Source organism: Ipomoea nil, unplaced genomic scaffold, assembly GCF_001879475.1.
Source record: "Ipomoea nil cultivar Tokyo-kokei standard unplaced genomic scaffold, Asagao_1.1 scaffold1043, whole genome shotgun sequence".
Classification (NCBI taxonomy): Eukaryota; Viridiplantae; Streptophyta; class Magnoliopsida; order Solanales; family Convolvulaceae; genus Ipomoea; species Ipomoea nil.
The window spans coordinates 12470493-12475723 of NW_017617471.1; the positions used below are offsets into that span (position 1 = coordinate 12470493).

Here is a 5231-nt window from a genome sequence, read left to right on the forward strand (position 1 = left end):
AAATACGTTATGGAGTTTAATTCTTGATTGTTGCACATTGGGAGATGGTAGTAATTAGAGATTTATTATGAATGCTTATCTTTTATTGTTGGGTGTTTATGTCACGGGAGTGAATATTCACATAGGTTAGAGATTACGGGAGTAATTCTTTCCACTATTTGCATTCTCACACTTGCTTAAACCCAGATTTAATATTGTTCATTAGTTTGACACTAGGTGATTAAATACTTGAATCACAGGAATCTAATTCCCTCTCTACTGTTTTCACAAACCTGCATACTTTGTTTTCTTTTAATTGTTTTAATCAAACCATCCATGATAATCATTAGGATTAGCTTCATAAGATAATTTAGTAGCTAGTGCTTGATACGCCCCACTTCCCTTTGGATCGATAACTCATTACTCTGAGTAATTATTTGTTTGAAAATATACTGCAATCAATTGTGCACTGAAATATGTTCCTTACAACTTTTATTTTATTTTTTTGCATATCATTCACGCAAACATAATCTTTGAAGAACAAACTACGTGCAAAACAAACTAACATGGGTATAATTAATTTCCGCTGCGTAAAACTCTCGAATCGTTTAAGTTGCAAAGAAGTAACCCTTCAGAGCTTCTTCATCCGAATCGATTAATTTCCGCTGCGTAGACTTGTCAAACATTTCAGCCGTTAGATACTTATTTTGCGTTGAACATATTTTTTTTATTCTGCAAAAAATGTCTCAGCTTTTTAAGGAAAATCCTCCCTGGGATGTGAACCCAGGACTCTCTTTGCCTTGGTCACAATCGCTAGTGTTTTTAAGGTTTCGAACTGTTGACTCATAGAATGTCTAGAGCAATTCTTTTCGAATGGTTAACTGTCACTATTCGAGTTAACTTTTCAAACCTTAACACTCTACACCTCTCGGATATGAATTGTTGACATTACCATTCGTTACACCTTTTACATCAAAAGGTAGGCACTTCCACCATTCGGTCTTTGCAACCTTTCAATCCTGCAATCTTCTAATCTTCGAATCTTTTTGTCGAACTCTTCAAGTCTTCAACTCTTCGAGGTCTTCAACTTCAAGCTATTCAAAGGTTAACCATTCGAGTTACTATTCGAACTTGTTGAGACTATCCGAAACATAACCTACAATTCGAGTTATCATTTGGATTGTATTGTCTATCCGAAACGTGACTTCTCGAGTTACTATCAGACCATTCGAATTTGAGCAGAAATAACCTAAGTCCAAAATATAAAATAAATAAGGGACTAAAATTCCTAATTTTTGATATCATCAAAATCTAAGTTACAAATGTTCCTAACATACACCTTCACACATGAGCTTCTCTTTGCACCTGGACACACACACACACACACACACACACACACACATATAGGGTCCGAATCAGGTGAGGACCTAATTTTTAGTGAGGACTAATCTTGTGCGTTTTTTTTTTTTTTTTTTTTTTTTTTTTTTTTTTTTTTTTTTGATGGCCCAAATTTGAGTTCCTGAGATGACATGGATTGATCTTTTTTGTTAAAGTGGGATAGTAGTGTCTTTTTCTTTTTTTTTTTTTTTTAAGTGTGAACGCATGTGTAATCCTTAGCCAAATCGATTTCCTATTTTTTTGGATCATCACCGTTGCAATTTGGAGCCACGATTTCTTCATCATTGATTGAGTGTTCGCCCATGCAAACTAATCAGTTTTATTTATATCTTTCGCTCGTTCTTTTGAGTATAATATTGTCTACATTTGGATAGTCGTGTATATGTACAAATGCCTGGGTAGTACGATCGTGCATTCGTGTGTGCTGATTGTGCAACCTAGCGTTGTAAGTTGTGCACCATAGGCTAGAGAGTTGTGCATTATAGCACATAGTTCTGTGCATTATAGCACATAGTTTAGTGCATCGTAGGACATTGGGATGTCCACTGTAGGATTTTTTGGCGGGGTTCGAATGCACAACAATAAAGTTATCGATGCACAACACTCAGTATAGGAATGCACAACATTTTGTATAGGAATGCACAACTTTTAGTAAGACTGATTTACCCTAAATTTATATATTTTAATATTTTAAAGGAATTTGTTTCCTTAATCCGTGTGATTTGTTTCTTTTAATCTCAGTCATACATCATTCTGATTTAATGGTCTAGATTAGTCCTCACCTAAGATTAGGTCCTCACCTGATCCGGAAACATATATACATCTCACCTGATGCGGAGATGCTCCCATGTGAAAAAATGGGGTTAGATCTGAGCCGTTGATCAAATCTAGATCAACGGCTCAAATCAATGAAAATTTAAAAAACAATGCACGTCCTGCATCCATCTTCTTCATGTTTACCCCAAAGATAACAACTCTACCATTTGTTATTATATTGCTATCATATTTTTTTCTTTTGAATTAGATCATTTTGAACTTGGGAACCAAATCTGAAAAAATTCACTGTATGTTTGTTAGTGTTATTATTATTATTATTATTATTTGTATCATAGTCTATAGTTTTGTGGTGATAGAATAAGTCTTAGAGGGTTAGTCTATTAGTCAGGAGTGTTTAGTGGTGTAATCTGATATACTCTCCTGTAACCTTTTCTGTTGTAACTGAATCACTTAATCTCTCTAATCTTGTTGAATGAAAAAAAAAACTGTAAAAATGGTGCACCTTAAGAAGAAAAACAACGCACCTTAAGAAGGAAAACCACGCACCTAAAGTTTTACGCTGACGCATCTTAAGAATGAAAACAATGAACCTTAAGAAAGAAAACAACGCATTTTAAGAAGGAAAACCACGCACCTAAAGCTTTAGGTTGACGCACCTCAAGTTTCAACAACTGACTCACCTTAATCACACAAACCACGTACCTTAAGAAGGAAAATCACGCACCTAAAGCTTTAGAGTAACGCACTTAAGTTTTCAACAACTGACGCATCTTAAGCACACAGCACAAAAATCATGCACCTTAAGAAGGAAGACCACACACCTAAAGCTTTAGGTTGACGCACCTTAAGTTTCAACAACTGACACACCTTAAGCACACAAACCACGCACATTAAGAAAGAAAATCACGCACCTAAAACTTTAGACTAATGCATTTAAGTTTTCAACAACTGATGCACTTTAAGCATACAACACAAAAATCACGCACCTTAAGAAAGAAGACCACGCACGTAAAGCTTGGGATATTTTTTGATGGTACAAATTTGAACTTAACATGTTTTAATTGATTTTTTTCTTTTTAATTTCATAATACACTAGTAAGTAAGTTACCCATAAATACATTTACTTCCCGCCGCAATGGATCAGATGAGCATTAAATTTTCTGTATTGTTATGAAAATTTGACTATTTGAGGCTATGTTTGGTAGGGGAGTAGATGGAATGCATTTATTTCCTGCAAAACTAGAAATGGAATTATTTTATTTTCTTCAAATAGAAGTATTTAATCAAAATATGGAAAACTTTTTTAATTTTAAAATAAAGTACAAATAAGTCACTGAACTATTTGGAACAATCAAACTTAAATAACTCTCAAATAAAAGCAATTAAATTTTAATTGGTTTACTTTAGGTTTCAGGGCACAAATATATTTAACATCTTAATGCGTCGCCTGAGAGATTCGAACTCTCGCGGGTAAACCCCATGTACTTAGCAGGCACACGCCTTAACCACTCGGCCAAAGCGACAACTTACTTTATTTGTTTTATTATCATTATTATTATTATCCACCTAGATAGTAATATATTTTGAATTAATTATAATCAAAATAGTTTTGTTTTGTCGAGATCTGATTTATTTATTTATTATTATTTTCACTAGATCTTCTGTTTAAAAAATAATAATTAAATAATTAAATCAGATCTCGACAACAAAAAGACTATCATATCCAAAATTTGGAGAATGACTTTCGAAATTCATTTTTCAGGTTTCCAAACAGACCTAAATATTTTTCAAATTTCTACTTACAATTTATGATAACAAAAAAAAAAAAAAAAAAAAAAAAAGTTAAAATATCACAACAATAGATTTTGAAACAAAACTCGGATATCAATGTAAAATTTTAAAATAAGAATGTCTTTCATATAAAAAAAAATGATATGATCTTTATCTATATCTATATGATAACAAAAGTATTATCAATGTCTCTATATGATAACAAAAGTATGAAAATATGTACAAATTCTTTTATTATAAAATTGTGGTTTCTGCTATAATTATACACATTAATTGCTATAGTGGTTACATATTACTAAAATTTATTTTTAAATCTGTGTAAATCATACTTTTAATTTTAAAAAATCATAAATATTTAAAAATCTGTCTAAATACGTAATATAATTTGGGACTACATTAATTCATACAAATTTAAAAATTAAATTCTTTTAATTTGTAAATACAATTCACTTAATTATACTTAATAAAATATGAAATATAATTAAGGAAATGAAACTATAAAATTAACTAAATGTGTATTCATAAATATTTAAAATTTTGCATAAATACATACATATACTTATGTACTATATTAATCATACTAGTTTTTGACGCGTATTACGTGAATGAAATAATGTCCAATGATTATTTTTAAATAAGTACTTCAAAGTATATCAATGCAAAATTATATAGGATATGTTCATGCATAGGTAATTAAATATTGAATTTGTTTATTTAAATTAGTAATTCAAAGTATATAAATGCAAGATAATATATGAGAGATTGATTATAATTGTCACTAAAATAAATGTTTGCAACTTTGTAATAATGCTAGTCTAAATACTTAGTCTAAAAGCGATAGTATAAATAAATACTACTTTTGGTTAAAATTTCTTTAAGTCTTCTTAATTATCTTTTGGGTAGCTTTGTTATTGTTTTAATCTTCAGTACTTGTCATCTTCTTTTTTATTGGTAGTCACTACTAGAAATTATGAAATTTCCGACCACCTGAAAGTGATCTTAATTCAAGTCAAAAGCCTTGTTCCAACCACTTTTGGTATCCGGAAAAACCTTAGTTGCTATTTCCGACCACTTTTTGGTATCAACTTGATTTAAAATCACTTTCAGGTGGTCGGAAATTCCATAATTTCCACTAGTGAGTGTGTCATGTGCAATTGGGTTACTGGTGGTAGCATAGAGGGCAACGCCATGCAATGAGATTATGATGTATGAAGTTTTAGATTTTCCTTGTAGTGTATATGACTGAGATCTTAATTATACTATGAACTCTTTATCTTGCAAGCGCT

General features: G+C 31.3%; 1 non-coding gene across 1 annotated transcript; it reads right to left on the minus strand.

Annotated features, from left to right (window-relative positions):
- Window positions 1-3595: 3595 nt before the first annotated feature.
- Window positions 3596-3677, minus strand: TRNAS-GCU. Its single transcript has one exon. It is a non-coding gene; the product is annotated as a tRNA-Ser (tRNA).
- Window positions 3678-5231: the final 1554 nt, after the last annotated feature.